At 36.2% G+C, this 17,500-nt stretch overlaps 1 protein-coding gene and 1 long non-coding RNA gene across 6 annotated transcripts in view; both read right to left on the bottom strand.

The window, feature by feature from the left end:
- Positions 1-17,500, bottom strand: part of LOC144970795 (uncharacterized) — a 175,886-nt gene that overhangs the window by 72,699 nt on the left and 85,687 nt on the right. The window lies entirely within an intron of this gene.
- Positions 9,688-13,968, bottom strand: LOC144970794 (uncharacterized). Its single transcript, XR_013645023.1, has 2 exons — positions 13,470-13,968; positions 9,688-10,761 (listed from the first exon to the last, which is right to left on the bottom strand). It is a non-coding gene; the product is annotated as an uncharacterized LOC144970794 (long non-coding RNA).

Here is a 17,500-nt window from a genome sequence, read left to right as displayed (position 1 = left end):
GTGCAGCGCCGCAAAATGAGCCAAGGCTAGGTGACTTGCTCAAGGCCACACAACGCGGCGAAAGTCGAACTCGGTACCTTTCGGGTACGAAGCAAAGACCATACCGCTGAGCCACGCTGTCCAATAAATAAATATTAATTAATATTAATTATTGATTAAAATTGCCTACCCTTCAGTTTTTTTATCATCGCCAAAACTCTTAAACCTAGAACTCTCAAACCTAATAAAGTGGAATTGATCACATCCTTGGCTCAGGAAATAACCATACCAGTTTGATTTGATTTAATTGTAACGTAATCATCCAAAAGATTTACCGTACTCATCAAATAACTCTTCAACCTGAAAAAATCAAAACAACCCATAACCTGCATTTTATTATGATAGCCCGTTCATAATCCTTTTCAAATTATTCAAAAATTCTATTTTTGTAAAAGTAATTCTATAATTGAAAAAGAGTTATACATAATCAAGCGAGATTCACAAATGAAATGCAAATGGCATCTTTAGTTAGAATTCTTAGCTAAATAGCTAAAATTTAAAATAGCTTGGAGACTATAGAATCCATGATCAAAGGCAATTAAAACGCATGGCCGTAACTTCAAAATCTACTCTGATGTGCATTTTTAGAAGATCAAAGTCTTCAGGCGTTTCAGCTTTCTTTTACTTTGCTAAATAATCTGAGCAATCGATTGGTGTTTAGAACTTACTTGACGTGGGTTATAAATAGATGATATCATTGTCCCTTTATGACACGGATGTGAATGATAATCCGGATAAGGAAGGACTAATGTGTCAAAAAAAGTTGACAGCGTGAGACTAATGGAATTTTAATGTCACACAGAATGTAAGGACCCAGGCAAAAAATATTTAAAAATTGGATGTTTAGAGGAGTCGCAGTGAAAGTTTGATGCGTATTATATACGTTTTTAAGTCATGAACGAAATATTTAACAGAATACTCAGGGTCTATTTTAAAGAATGGCATTCGATTTGATGTTCGTGTGTATTAAACTTTTGAAATTTGTAATTGAATTGATGTCATTGAGGAGTAATGAACAAAAATGAATAATATAGCAGGTTATAAAAATACCTAAGACGGAACAATTCGGGCTTAAAACCCATCTTCAGCCAATAACAAAACAATAAAAAACATTAATACATTGAGGATGAAATTTCAGACCGAGAATGAGTGAACGGAACGTCCTCAAACTATTTATTGGACAACTCAACAGAGAAAATTTGAAGTTTCAAAACACTGTGAACGAAACAAGTGCTCTCCTTAAGTTTTCAGGTTTGAGAGTTTTTGCCAACATGAGGGTCATTTAAATCGATGGATATTTGAAGGACGAGTTTTCTGGCCAAATTTTTATTTTTTTTTCAGAGTACGACAGTTAACAGGTATATGATAAAAACTGACCATTCATTGCATTGACAAACGTTTTCTACAAAACCCCTTAGACTCTAAAATAGAAATGTTCCATTCTAATGGATAATGCAAAAACGCCATTTTCACCTAGATTATAGCATTTAATTCCCACCAATGAGCTTAATCAATTCGAGAGAGTTCAAGAAGCGCTTTTGGTTTCTAACTGTTAAAAATTTAAATCATTTTAAAATTGATTATCAAACTTAGACAAGCTGTGAGTGTGCCCAAAACAAAAATAAAGCAATACGATAGATGCTACTCGAGGACCGCACTATTGTACAAAAGAATTTCATTTTCTGTACCTATCACCGATTTTTACCTAATATTTCATCATTGATATAAAAGTGTGACCACCGTGTGGAAAATAAGAATCAATTCATTGACATGTAACAATGATCGAGCCACTGGCTTTAGTAATCTTAATTTTTTACATTCTCATTTGACTATAAATCTAAATCATCTGCCAATCACAAAGTTCTATCAATAAGAGGAGGGGTACGTGTGCTTATTTGCATGGTCTCATTGTTATAATAAAAATACCCTCATTCCAGCGCAAAATATTGTCCATTACAACAATGTTAAACCAAGCCCACAATTGCGTTAGGTTATCAGATCTGCTGATATGAGCACCTAGGGCACGACGCATTAGTGTATACATGACTCGAAATGTTGTAATATCTTTGTAATATATTTTAAAGTAGAGAATATATAAGATATCCAAGAAACAGTTTTTCTTGCCCTTGTTATCAAGCTTCTTCTTCTTCTTCTTCTTCTTCTTCTTCTTCTTCTTCTTCTTCTTCTTCTTCTTCTTCTTCTTCTTCTTCTTCTTCTTCTTCTTCTTCTTCTTCTTCTTCTTCTTCTTCTTCTTCTTCTTCTTCTTCTTCATCATCATCATCATCATCATCTTCTTCTTCTTCTTCTTCTTCTTCTTCTTCTTCTTCTTCTTCTTCTTCTTCTTCTTCTTCTTCTTCTTCTTCTTCTTCTTCTTCTTCTTTCAGTTTATCCCGAAATTTGCAGGGTTACTATAATGAATGACACATCTCCATGCATCTCATTTCATCATCTTCCTCCAGGCCCAGTTCAAGCTAATAATGATATTCAAGAAACAAATAAAAAGCGATTTGCAATATGCAATTATTAAGCATTGATTCTAACGATAAAGATCGATACAGTAATGACATCATAAAAATTGGATTCACCAACACATTATGATACTTTTCTTGCTTCATTAAATATATTGCATACTGAGACCATTAGCGTCTATGGCAACCGATTAAGAGCGTCCAACAGCAATAATATTATGGTGACTGTGACCGTAAGCTTCGTAAACTCAACGCTAGAGACCAACGTAAAGTTAAACCATAATAAGATCAACGTTTTAATGTTAAATGAGCCTATACCATTCATCATCTTACGGATATTACACTAATACAACATTTGTTATCAGAGATGGCTCGTTTTAACCTGTGTATTGTGATAAAATTTGAGTAGGTTTCTGCCGCTTACAGCGGGACTTTAATAAGGGACTTCAAGGGACTCTAGGCCATACGGCGATTATCATACCTCAAAACCCTTTGAACCGCACAAAAATAATTATTCTTCCTTAATAGTACACATTTAAATATGTCTGCTCGATGCTATAACATACTTCATAATGACTGACGTCATTGTGTGAAGGGATAATAGTTCAGGGTCAGGGAAGAGGAGTAAGCCTGAAGGGCGGGGGAGGGGAGGGGAGGGGGGGGGGGGGGTCGGTAAAGTGTGAGTTAAAATTGGTCAAATGGAATTTTGTCGTTTTTGGAAGTAAAGTGTCTGTCAGATGAAGAGCTTCAGGCTGACTACTTTTATCTTCTCAACCGGAAGAGGAACGGAAGACGAAATGATTACGTGCTAACAGTCCCTTTATTTTTGGCTTCGGGTTATGACACTGTGAACTTAAACACACGATTTTTAATTTTTTTTTTTTTAGAACATATGATTTTTTTTCTTCTCCCAAAATAGATTTGAAAAACTGGATAACCTACATAATGTATTTTACCGTTAGTAAAGATCAGGTCTCTTGATGCCACATAATATCAATATTATTTAATAGTAGGAGGCACTAATGAGAACTTCCATTTTATTTTTTATAAAATATATGAAAGTTGAGATGGTTTAGTGGGTGATGCTGTGCAATATATCACACGGTGAATCCGTATTCAAGCGTCGCTTTAGGCATTTCGGTTTTTCTTGAACGAGATATTTAACCCCAGTTGATCGCTTTGCAGAATTTGACTGCTGCTAACGACCTTGTTATTTTTAAAAATGTTTTTGGTCTAATTGGAAAAAGACCCGTAAAATGATTATTTGTTGTAATTTTCTGTAAAGGTGACAAATTGGGGAGGGTAGGAGGGAGATTTTGAGTGAGAGTGAGACAGAGATTGAGAATGGGAGTGAGAGAGATAGTGTGTGTGTGTGTGTGTGTGTGTGTGTGTGTGTGAGAGAGAGAGAGAGAGAGCGGGGAAAAGCAAGAGAGAGAAAGAGCGGAAGAATGAGTGACAGAAAGTGAGAGAAATATAGAGAGACATAACAGCAGAGAGAGAGAGAGAGAGAGAGAGAGAGAGAGAGAGAGAGAGAGAGAGAGAGAGAGAGAGAGAGAGATAGAAAGAAAGAGAGTGTGAGTGTGTGTGTGTGAGAGAGAGATAGATAGATAGATAGATAGAGAGAGAGAGAGAGAGAGAGAGAGAGAGAGAGAGAGAGAGAGAGAGAGAGAGAGGGAGACGGAGAGAAGACTCTATCATCAAAGACAACTTTACAATCACGAAATCTTCAAAAATAGACTTCATTTTTCAGTCACAGAAGGGGGGCCGAGGCTTTTGGCTTTTTATCTCCTTCACGTCAAAGCAAAACAGAAATGACTTTTAGACACTAGACACTTAGATTAATTTTTCATCAAAGCTGGTCCCATAAAACCAATATAAATACACACATAATTCAATACTATTTTTCTTTCCAGTTAATTTCTCAGTCTGAGAGTTCAATTATCCACGGAGAAAAGCGACTGATGATTTAACTAGTTAACTGCCGTACTCTGGAAAAACACAGATTAAAACATTTGGCCAGAAAACTCGTCCTTCAAATATCGATCGATTTATATTACCCTCATTTTGGCAACAAACAAAAAAACCCTCTCAAACCAAGGTCTCTGCGAAGTGCCAGGTTTGATAGCTTTTGCCAAGGTGATGGTCATTTAAATCGATTGATATTTGAAGGACACGTCTTATGGCCAAATTTGTATAAATATATCTATTTTCAGAAAACGGCAGTTAACTGATTAATCTAAATGGTATTAAATTTTAATGTGTTTTGCTAGAAAAAGCAACATTTAATTCTTCCCGGAGGGTAAAAACTGCTGAAAATGTTTCCTATAATTTTCAAAGAAGGTCATAAAGACCCGTGGCTAATATATATAACATCAAAATGCAATTTATCTCTTAAAAGTGACAATAAATATATTGCATCATCCAACTACAAATTGAAATTGGGTGGAGATGGCCGATTGGATAAGCGCTACATTAACACCCGGAGAATTTGACATCACATCTTTTTTCCTTGTGGAAAACTTTAACTTCTTCTGTTCACTTTGCAGAGCTCTTTCTCTGGAACTGATGACTGGATTATTTCCTCCTGCGATTGAAATAAACGTTGAAGACAAATTTCCATATTATAGCAATAAATTAACGGAACTTGTTTTCAAATTTCAATATGAAACAGATGCATGAAGTGGAAACACTAAATGGTTGAAGCACAATGAAAAAAAAAATTAAAACCGAGATGGCTGAGCTGATAAAAGATTGTACTTTCATCCAGAGGAATATGGCTATTCTATAAAATCCTACATGGCGTTCTGCCACTGTTGAGCAATTGTTTTGCTAAAGTATAAATAATCATTATGTCGAAACAAATCGAAACAAGCATTCCTAAAACAAAGGGCCATGCATATTGATTTTACCCAAAACTGACGTGAACTTATTCGCAGGTCGAACGTAATGATTATGGGCTTGGTTGAACATTGTTGTAATAATGGACAATATTTTGCGTTGGTTTGATAGAGAGAGAAAGAGGAAAATAAAAAAAGTAAGAAAGGGAGATAGAGAGAAAGAAAGAAAGAGAGAGAGAGAGAGAGAGAGAGAGAGAGAGAGAGAGAGAGAGAGAGAGAGAGAGAGAGAGAGAGAGAGAGAGAGAGAGAGAGAGAGAGAGGAGGGAGAGTAATTCCATGACAACAATGAGCCCATAACAATTCAGGCTATCAGACCTGTAAATACGTATATTATGTTGAGGAGAATGAATCTAAATTTCTTTAAGTGTGACAAAAATTGACAATTTAGACAAAGGTGTCTTTTTGACATCTAATTTGCCGCAATAGAATACCGTTATAAGGCGACAGGACACCTATTTTCTTTATTGAAGAGTAAATAACAACAATAAGACGGAATGCAAGCTTCATTCTAATTGATTTACTAAAACACATGACGTGGACGTTTCGCGTTTCCACTTTGTAAAATAAAAAAACCAACACGATGAGTAAAACTAAAGTCGAATGACAGATGTAATCGTATTCGAATTTGAGTACAAATTTAACACGGTTTTCCTACATTTTCCCTATAGAAGAGTAAAGGAAGGTGCCCCATATGTAAACAATAACATTTGACGTCAAACGTGACCCAGATTTTTTTTATAAATGACCCGAACTATGCTGCAGTTGACCTTTAGTAATGTCATGCGCATCCAACCAACTTTTTGTTTACATGTTGCTAAGGCAGCAAACTGAAGCTGGTCGTGAATAAATTCCAGCTGTTTACTCCGAGCCTGAGATAGCTAGGGAGGCCACGATCATATTATTTATAGCCCAAATGCTCCTTTTATTTTGTAGGAAAACCATAATCATGGTTCCCCCTCTTCCCGTAAACAAAACCATATCTATGTTCAGGGAAACTAAGATTGTTGCTTGTTTTTGGTTAAGGTGGACCGTACTTTTTTTTTTTTTTACAGCGTATCAAATGATCAAAGTCAAAGCATACGGTCAATGCAATGAAGAGAGTAAATTCGAATCTATCTCCTATCTCTTCGCTCAGATGACCATTTTGAACAGAAGACTACTACTACGTACTTCTACTATAACTGCACTACCACTACTGTATTATAACCACTGATACCACAAAACTAGACTGAACTAACGGACCGTATGGCTCAGCGGTACGGTTTTCGTCTTGTCACAAAAGTCGAGCAATGCCAATGCTAAGTGTGATCAGTAATAGGATGGATGACTAATCGTGAAAAATTGTGGTCCCCGCGTTGTTTCCCTGGCTAAGGCACTTTACCGCTTACCCCACTCGATTGAATGAGTATCTGGCTACAGAAATGACGGGTAGTGACAGGTTTAGTACACAAGGGTCGCTTAACAGGCTGTATGACAAAGAAATATGGTTCCATACGGCTTGTTGAAGTGGGGGGGGGGGGGGGGGGGATAAATATGAAACATTGTGAAGCGCATTGCTCACGGCTATCTGAATCTGTTGAAATGCGCTGTATAAATATTCATATTTATGTACTTGGTCCAACTGTTACTATTTCTACTACTAGACCTCTACTACTAATATCATTATTAATAACAATAATAATAATAATAATAATAATAATAATAATAATAATAATAATAATAATAATAATAATAGTTATTATTATTGTTGTTGTCAATATCATCGTTTAATGGTAAAAGTGTTAAAGATACTTGCAAAATGTTGGTGTTGTGTGTGTTGTAGCAATCGGCCTCCAGCGACGCAACTCTGTCTACAAGAGACGCACAAGACCGTGGCACTAAACATCCCTGGCATGCATTTAGTCATACAACATGAAAGCAACATTCACGGTAGCGTTAACTACATCAAAGTCAAAGACAAATCAATAGTGACATACAACCAGGACATGACAGTAAGTGAGGTGGAAATTCTCAGAATTGAAGGCAGACACTTCAATGTGATATCTGTCAACAAACCTCCACCAACGCCATTCAAGTGGCCAGTTACATCCACCACTAGTGAGAAACCAATGATTGTGATAGGTGACTTTAACAGCCACAGCACCAAATGGGGATACAATGAGAACAACGAAGATGTAGATACTGTTGAGGAATGGGCTGACCAATATAATCTGACACTCTTCTATGACGCATGAATCATCCTTTTCAAGCGCTCGCTGGAGAACAGGTTACAACCCAGACCCTGCATTTGTGTCTTCCAGCCATGTCAAAAACTGTCGGCAACCCCATACCAAAATCACAATCCGGACCAATCGCCATTGAGGTAGGATCAGTCATCTCTACGAGAACAAACAAATTACATGAACTGTGTTCGTGGACCTGGCAGCTGCCTATGACACAGTAAATCACAGGAAACTGCTCCTAAAGGTTGCAAGGGTAACTCGTAACACAAAAATAGTTGCAATAATAAAATCCCTTATGTCAAACCATCACTTTTTTGTGGAAATGGATGGGAAGAAAAGCAGATCACAAAAGAACGGACTCCCTCAAGGATCGGTAATTGCACCTATCCTTTTCAACGTTTATACCAATGACCAACCTCAGTTCGAGAACATCCAGGGGTTTCTATATGCTGATGATCTGTGTCTCGCGTCCCAGGCCTCTGATTTCAAGACCATTGAGGAGAGACTAACGGATGTCCTGGAGCCACTCTCTGAGCCCACATTTAAAGAACTCACAAAATGCTAACCCAGGAAAAACTCAAGAGTGTGCTTTCCATATAAAGAGCCGCCAAGTCTAAAGAAAACAGGAAACTGAACATCTCCTGGAATGGGGACATATTGGAGAACAACACATTCCCCGTGTACCTCGGTGTTACCGTAAACCGCACAATGTCCTTTTCTCAGAACGCAAAGAAAACAAAAGCAAAGGTGGCCAAAAGAAACAACTTCCTAAGAAAAGAGAAGAAAAACTTACACGGGGAGCAGATCAGAAAACAGTCAGGACAACCATACTAGCCCTCTGCTATTCAACAGCCGAAAAGGTCTCACCAGTCTGAGTAAGATCCTGCCATGTCAAAATAACACCTGCCGGATCATTAGAGTAACTTGAAACCGACTGCAGTTCCAGTCCTCCATCGGCTGGCTGGCATTGCACCTCCCCACATTCGAAGAGCCACTGCTTCCAAAGCCCAGAAATATAAACAGAAAATGGACCCAAGGCACCCCCAACATGACCACAGCCCAATAAAAAGTAGACTGAAGTCGAGAAAGAGCTTCATGACGGAAGAAAGCATCAACCCTGACCATGCAGCTGTATACAGGATTTCCACACAGAGTGGGACAATCATGCAAATGAAGCTGTTGGAGATCCGAGAGAAGAACTGTCCTACGGAACCGAGCTCCCCAGGAATGAATTGGTAACACTGAACACAGCACGGGCAAAACTTGTGAGAACAACTGGTGGCATGAAAAAGTGGGGGCTGGCTGAGACTAGCTTGTGTACATGTGAATGCCCAGAGCAGACATCCTTAGAGAATGCCAGGATGGGCTCAGCTGCACTGACCATGACCTAAGAGTCTGCTCCCCAATGCTGTGGAGTGAGTTTGGTGTTGGTGCGACAAGCTATGATGATGATGACTTGCAAAATTAATAAGTCTTACACCTGGCAACATATAAAAAAAAAAGTAAGATGACAAAGATTAAGATTAGAATGTTATGATGATGATCTTTTTAATATCAAAATACTTTTGTAACCCGGCATTGCTAACTTTCATGTGTAACCCAGAATGAAAAGTTATTACAAAAGACGAATGCAAGATATTTAGTATAAATTGCTAGTCTATCATTGTGGTAGACGTAAATGTATTAAACTTACATATCCAATAACCTGTAGGTTAACAGAGAAGGAAGGGCGCACAAGTTCATTGTAATTTGAAATTGAGGAGTTGGAGTTGGAACAAAGTTGATTTGCATTGAGTCAGAATTCAATCAAGTCTTAGATTGAAGAAAAAAGCCCAAAGAATCTTTCTTTAAAACAAGAAACAAAAAAAAAAAACCCCAAAAAACCTACAGCGTGCACCAGAATGAATAAAACAGGACAGTCTTTAAACTGCATCAATGGAAATCACATCTTGCATACAAGACCTCTAGTGCTATTGTGAGGACTGGTTCTCAGTCTCACCCGTCCTGCCGTATCTGAGGGCCATAACACAACTTGTGAAATCGAAATAAATTAAAAGCAGATTATAAATTTATATCACTTTTATTGTCATTTCATTCATATTCATGTTATTCAAACTGAAAATCATTTTTAAAAATATAGATAAGATGTTTCTCCATTATAAAGGTATGCTTGTATTCTCATCCTGTGAAAGAGAAAGAAAAAAAATAAAGAAAATTGATAATTATTACTGAAACTGTGTAGTTCCATTTTTTTAAATCTGTGATTTAAGAGCCTTAGCAAAAGCTTTGATTAAGAAAGGTTCTGATATGCAACATCACATGGTCCCATCTATCAAATTCTACTACCATTACAAATCAGCTACATAAATAGATTCATCAGTACTCTTATCTTGTTGATAAATTAAATTATAAATATAGAAAAGGATATAATAAACTTTTAAAAATAATTAGAAAGTTAAATGGTAGACAAGATAAAGAGATATTTGCCTATTTCTTTTTAAATTTCTTATTCATAACCAAGGAAGCAGGTTTCTTTTGCTATATTCTTCTTGACTTCCCTATGTAAATGTTTCTTTCGAGTGTATAACAAGCTCACAGGGCATTTGTATAAAGAAACAGGAGCCAATACCATTAAAATGGAGATACCACTGCCAAAAATTACAACGGGATAGAAATGCATTGGTTTTAACGTGTATTAGACGCTGTCATTAGAAAAAAGTTTTTTAAAATCTTTACAAACTACAGTAAGCTGCTTTTAAAATTAAGAAACGCTCGAAAGCAAAATATGGTCCTGTTCTCTCAATCACCGCTCTCTAGTCTCTAGATTATACTTGGTAGGTCAATAAAGCTGAGAGGTTTTATGAAGAATATAGAATAAAAACATTAATTCCATTAAAAAAACATAGAAGGGTCCATAATGATATATGAGGAACTCTATAAGATACAGTAACAAATGAAAGCCATTTTGATAATCTTGAAGGATATGACTCAATGATGATGATGATGATAATAATAATAATAATGATACTTCTTCCTGAATATAAATTGTTTAATTCCCATGGTATAGGCAGGCCAATGCTTCCAGAACAATTAAAGGAATGCAGAGACTCATTCTTGTTGTAATGTTATTTAGATCTGAAAAAAAAAGATAAGCATGGCATCCTAAACCATTTTCCCATGGTCCCATAAAAAGCAATATCATCTCACACAAAATCATAAAGTAAAATTCATATGGACCAACCAATGAATAAAAGTTATAATTATCTTATTTTATCAATTATTATCATTGGATTTATTTAACTTTATATTTATTATTATTAATTAAATGCCAATTTGAAATTAAGATAGCAATGTTTGAATGAATAACTGGATCTAACTCTACAAGTAAAATGTAAATGTGCAACTTATTCAGAGTTCATCAAGCACTTGTTACAGTCTGTTGCTTCATGTTACAGGAAAAACTCCAGTTCCATGAGCCTTATGACTCTAAAGGACCAATTATTTCAAAATAAGATGAAATACCATTTATTGTTTAAAGAAAGTTATCAAGCACTATTTAAGGTCTGTTGCTTCATGTTACAGAAACAGGAATAACTCCAGTTCCATGAGCCTTATTACTCTAAAGAACCACTTATTTCAATGTAAGAAGAAATACCATTCAATGTTGAATATATAGACATGACCTATTTCTTAATGGTTTGCTTATATTCAATAAAAACATTAGAAAACATAATGGACCTGGAACTCAGATACCACTAGGTTGTTAAAACTAAAACCGTTGTGTCAGGTCTAATTTTATCAGAGATTTATGATCATGAAGGCAAGATTACATAACCAATGTCGATTAGCTTTTAAAAAATGGGCTTTTATTTACCTTCTGGTGAACTCATTTGATCAGTATTTCCTGTATTTAACTTTTTGATCACATAAGAAAAGTCTAATAAACATTGAATATTTTTTAATGCCTCTAGATTTCACTTTAAAGTCAAATAAAATATCTGATCACAAATAAAATTTTTGATAATTCGATCAATAGAGAGAGCTTTTCAAAATTGTTGGCTTATCATTCCTCAGGCAAAATTTAGATAAGACATCATGTCACATATCATGGTGTTTCCTATGAATTACAAAATCCTAAAAAGCTTCTTCTTCATAAAAAAACGTATGAAATAAAATTAGGTAATCTAAAGTAATCAGAGAGGTTTAGTTTTCATTTCAATCCAAGGTAAATCCGTAAAGAGTTGTGGGACCAGGCCCCACTTGATCATTACCCCCAAAATAGATTGAACTAACAGGGATGTGTATAGATAGTATGCAGATGACGTCACTCAGGCCTTTGTTATTGTTTTTGCCATCCGCGTTTGTGAGTTGTTCTCACTAAACTGTATTAACCAGACTATAAAAGTTCATGGTTACACAGAGTTTGTGTGTTGGTCCGTTATACTTCCGGATGGCAATGTTGTGAACTCCTTGGCCAACCGCATTCTATCTATAAGTATAAAACTGTAACAAAACCCCACGACCCCCCACAACACTCATACAAAAACTTAAACACAGTTTTTTTCATTTTCATTCCTCTTGAGCCAAGGGAAACTCGTTGCTCATTTTAGCTGCACAGATTCATTCAATCGCTCTCCCCCCCCCCCCCCCCCCCCCTTTTTTTTTAAAATCTTTTTTTTTTTTTGGAGCGAGTCTATTCTTTTATCCTTTTTTGTTTGGCCTTGTTCCGTTTCTGAGCATGAATTTCTTAAAATTGTTTTTATTTTTTTTTTAAATAAAAAAATATTGTTTTTTTTTTTTCCTCTATCGGTCTGGGAATAACCAATTTTCGTTATTGGCAGACCCTGTCTGGGAATAATCATAGCGACGACGAAAATATCAGACCGCACTCCCTGCATTTTACAATTGTATGTTTTCTTTCACAGAGCTACCGACCAAATAAGGCGAAACGGCTTGGAAGATCCAAAACGTCATACATGTAGTTTGACACCTGCCAAATATCAAAGATGCGAGAAGGGGTTGAGTGGGACATTTTCTTTTCCCAGACATTCTCATTTTTTCACCCCTTCCTCCCTCTCTGCCATTCCTTATCCCATCGACTCTCAGCAAAAACAATAACAACAAGTCTTATGTGGCAAAAACGGCTACCAACTTAAATCCCTCAAACAACACAAGATATTGAAAATCGGTGGCAGAGACCCTTTGTCTTGTTCCTTTTCCAGTTCCAGTCATGAATAGATAATGAGAGAATGAAGACTGTTTCGAAATCTATTATTATTATCAGGTCAGGAAAGAGCGAGAGTCAATAAAATATGACAAGCGGTGAAAGCTACGCGCCACGAAAGATGAGGATTTAAAAAAACAACTTTTGTTGAGATTTCAACTACTGAGGAGGGGGGTGTCTGCTCTTTTTTTGTTCCTTTCTGTTTTGTTTTTCGGTCAAGTTATGACTGACGCTGACACTGACACACGTTCTAGACTGTAAACGTTACCCATAAAATGTCATAAATTACGAAAAGTGTGTTCTCTCACAGAGTAGTATTCGAATCACTCACTGAATGAGCATGAAGCAGACATGAGTGAAGGAAACGTAAACTCTGTAAGTGAGAATCGGCGAGTGAAGCTGTACTGTAACTGTAACTGTAATTTGTAATGACTGACAGCAGTCAAATTGCGAAGTGAAATGAAAACAAATAAACAAAGCATTCTAAAATTATGCCGGTGAGACATCCAAAGTTAAATACCCGAACGCTATTATGGATTAACATTGAACTAAATCGTTTCCTTCTCTCAAAACCAATCGATACAAATTACAAACTCAAACACTGAAATTGGCATCTTACCTTTGCATGAGTTGGACTGCCATTCTTTTCTGGTGATTAGGAACTTTAGCAGCCGGACAACGTTGCGCACAAAACAGGTCTCCCGTTTTTGTCGTTCAAATTGTAGATAATACTCAGTCAGTTAAAAACAAATACGTACAAATAAAATAGTTATTTATTTAAATTCTTTGTATATGGCTAAATTATTCCGAAAACCAGATTTCAAATAGTTCTTGTTTTGTTCACACAAGCGCATTGATTTTGGAGAATGAGATTGACCGTGGTCTAAAAATAGACCGACAGTAATTTTTGATAAATTTTACGATTTGTTTAATAAAAAATCAATATTTAGATATTATTTGACGCGTGATCGAGTATTTATGAATATGTGTTTCTTTTGCCACATAACAGCCAAATTTTAAAGGTTATTTTTTTCTATAATTTACATTGGAACGTGAGCTGTCAAGACAGGAACATGTGGTCTGCCACGTGCTTCTAGACCTTGTTTACGTTTGGGGCACCTTCCTTTACTGTTCTATACATCCAATTTTCACCATTATGTTCATTCCGATATCGTTTTGAGACGATGTGTCACATTAAATAGACTATCTAAAAATCGATTTATACATAGAATAGAAGAAAATATCGATGTTTGAATTAATAATTGAAGAACCATAAAAGACACAAAGGGGAAGGGTGAAGGTTTTAACAAATTACACGATTATCAAATAGATGCTGTGCGCTTGGCTAAGAAACTCACAACATTGCTATCCGGAAATATAACGGAACAACACACAAAACTATGTGTAACCTTGAACGATTATGGTCTGGTTAATGCAGTTTAGTGAGAATTACTCATAAAAATGGATGGCAAAAAAAAAAAAAAACAATAACAAAGACCCGAGTGACGTCAACTGCGTTCTATCTATTAAGACATGACGTCTCTTTATATTCAACCTAACAATAATTCAACTAAACAGTTCCTAAACAATTAGGGAAGAAACATTGGGAAGAAAGGAAACAAAGTTATCCAACAAAATTAGTGTCAGCACCGGGCACAGCTCGACCTTAATTTTTTTCAATTACTTCAATTTCGTTTAAGTTCATTCCGAGATGACCATAGTTTGTCCAGTCAGTGACCAGTCAAGTCAGACGAATTAGCCTATTTACTGCGTCATCAGAATTCAAACTGCATTAGAACATTGCAATTCCCACCCCATGATCCCTCAACTGTGGCTATGCAGCTATGTGGTCAAGTGGCATGACACTCGCTTCTGGACTGGAAGGTTCAGACTTCTAGTCCCGCTCTGAGCGGCGCATAGTTTAGTCCTTGAAAAGGCTCTTTATTAATATTATCTGACCATACTCAGGTGTAACATGAGTACCTTGCCGTTAACGATGTTGTGTCTGTCGAAAAGACATTGTAATAAAGCCTATCCGGCGTCATGTCCCGCCCTACGTGTTAATTGTTGCTTTTGGCTAGGAACCCTTTGTTCAGCGTTTTGAGCACGTTTAGTGGATATAGCGCTATATAAAACCTAAAGTTTAATTTTGTCATATTTGAGTTGTTGACGCATGACTTTTTGAACGCTCAAAATGAATGGATCACACTTTAAGACAACTGACAGAGGTAGCAAGATTGTTGAAATTAATTCTAAATTGTCTAAAGTTGTGGATTTTTTTGCTGTGGTTGGCTGAAAAAAAGAATTTTGGCCAGAGCCACTAGTAATTAAATGTTTGATATTGTTTTCGGACCTGTCACAGTCATTGAAGCGACTTTTAAAACATGTTATTTGTAAAGTAGATAAAATTTCAAATAAAAATAAATGCTTAATACAGATTTTTACACCATATTAAAAAAGGCAACATGTGTTGCGATAAGGGTCTAATTTATCGCAATTTCCGTTTTTATATTACTAGGCAACACCGGATATGACGTATGTTCTTGCCACAGAATGGTGTTTCCTCAACATGCAATATCTTAATATTCGAGTAAACATCGCCATTTGGAGGGCACTCTGTAAAGATTTGTTACTCTGTCTATTATTGATAATTTTAGGTGCTTAGGTCACGTTTATAGCATACCAGGATAAGAGCAAAACCAAGGAATTTTTTCAGGGCTCTAGAAAAAAACTGTTGCATGGAAAGGGATACTAGATATGAGAGTAGTTCCGTGGCCTAGCAGTAGGGTGTATCGTCTTGTCACAAAGTCAATCAGTATTAAGTGTGACCAGTAGCTGTGTTGGTGACAGTGATCGTGGAAAATTCTACTTATGTTCTTGGTTGGGGCACTTTACACACATTGCACCACTGGACTCTGGTGTGGATGAGTACCTGACTACAGACAGGGCCGGATATTGTAGAATGTTAGTAAAAAAGGACACCTAACAGGCGACTGTACTATGTGAAATGGAAATATGTTTCCATGCGTCCTACTGGTGTGAAGAAATGAAAGATTGAGAAGCGCATTGGGCATTGTTAATCAGAGAAAATGCACTTACAATTGTTAATTATTAGTCATTTTAAACATTTTATATCGAGGAATTGGAAAAACAGGAAGAGTTGTCCACCCTGAGACCATCATCATTTATTTTATACGATACCAGGATTATGGCAAAACCCAGATCTTTCCTTTCAGTTGCTGCATGGAGGGAACAGATTATATGAAGAAATGGGAAAACTGCAAGAATTAACCTTCTCAACACACATGGATAGGTTGAGGACCTAAAAATGTAAAAAGACATTTTGTGCGACCTTACGTTTGGTCCTTGGTTCTGATTGGCGCAGTGAAGTTCTTAGAAAGGCTCTTTACTCACATTCTCTAATCGTGCTCAGGTGTAAATGAGTACCTGGTCGATAAAAGCGATGTGTTTGTCAAAAATACAATGAAATAGCGCCCTACAAGCGCCAAATCCTGTACTTCATGTTCACTTTAGCTGTTGGGTTGGGATCATATGTAAAATGCTTTGAGCAAATTTAGTAGACATTGCACTGCATAAAAGTTTACCTTAAAAAGATAAAAGGCACAACCATTATTATCTTTATACGTGCCCTTCATTTATCTTTGGCAATAAAAGACATCACCAGAATTTATCATCAGATTTGATAGCGTATGAACGTTGGAGGATTCTATTTCTGGTGATGATACTATGTGAAATAAAATGACTGTTTGTCCCCTTGTATAACTTTTCTTTGTTCATCAAATTATAATATTTGAACCATGAATACAATAAACAAAAACTTGCTTAAATGAATAAAATCAATTTGTGGAACGTATTTACTGCTTAGCTTCCATGAAACAGAACATATTGAAATAATTATTACAGAACAATCCTTCTACCCCAAAATTAAAATACAAACTCAAACACAAAACCGAATTTAAAAAAAGAATACATTTAACAGTGGTTTCTAGATTTAATCAAAAAGTATTTACTGTTTGATTTCACTCAAAAGTAGTCCATCGAGCCATTCAACTCATAGAAATTCAGCATTCCAACTTTGTAAAAAGACAATAACAAAAAAACAATTTTTTGTTCCCTTTGGGTGAGATTCTGGTCAATTGCAAAATATTTTCCGCCATGTTTGACAGACGAAAGTATCAATTTTACTTCTGGAACCAAAAAAAAAAACAAAATCTCAACTCAAACACGAGAGTACTGCTTGTGAGTCGAGTACCTCACCAACTGAATGATTGGGGTCCATGATTTGTGTACAAAGTCAGTTACTCCATTACCAAATAACAAAAAAATAAAATTAATTTTCCAAGGAAATGTCAAATCTGACACACTTGTCAAAACTCTAAAAGGGTATTAAAAGATCAACTGACGTCATCTCATCGGGTGAGCACCAATTCTTTCGCTCTCTTTCTTCGTCTTACATTTCTCAATACCAATCTCTCTTTCTCTCTCTCTCTCTCTCTCTCTCTCTCTCTCTCTCTCTCTCTCTCTCTCTCTCTCTCTCTCTCTCTCTCTCTCCTCTATGTCTCTTTCTCTTCTTCTCTCTTTTTCTTTTTCACAAGGTTCTCTTTCTATCAGTTTCTTTTTGTCCCTCAT

This window comes from Berghia stephanieae, chromosome 4, assembly GCF_034508935.2.
Source record: "Berghia stephanieae isolate SIO BIC M18660-M18661 chromosome 4, UCSD_Bste_1.3, whole genome shotgun sequence".
Lineage (NCBI taxonomy): Eukaryota > Metazoa > Mollusca > Gastropoda > Nudibranchia > Aeolidiidae > Berghia > Berghia stephanieae.
The sequence above is the reverse complement of the archived record's forward strand: the minus strand, read 5'-3'. Positions and strand labels throughout refer to the sequence as shown.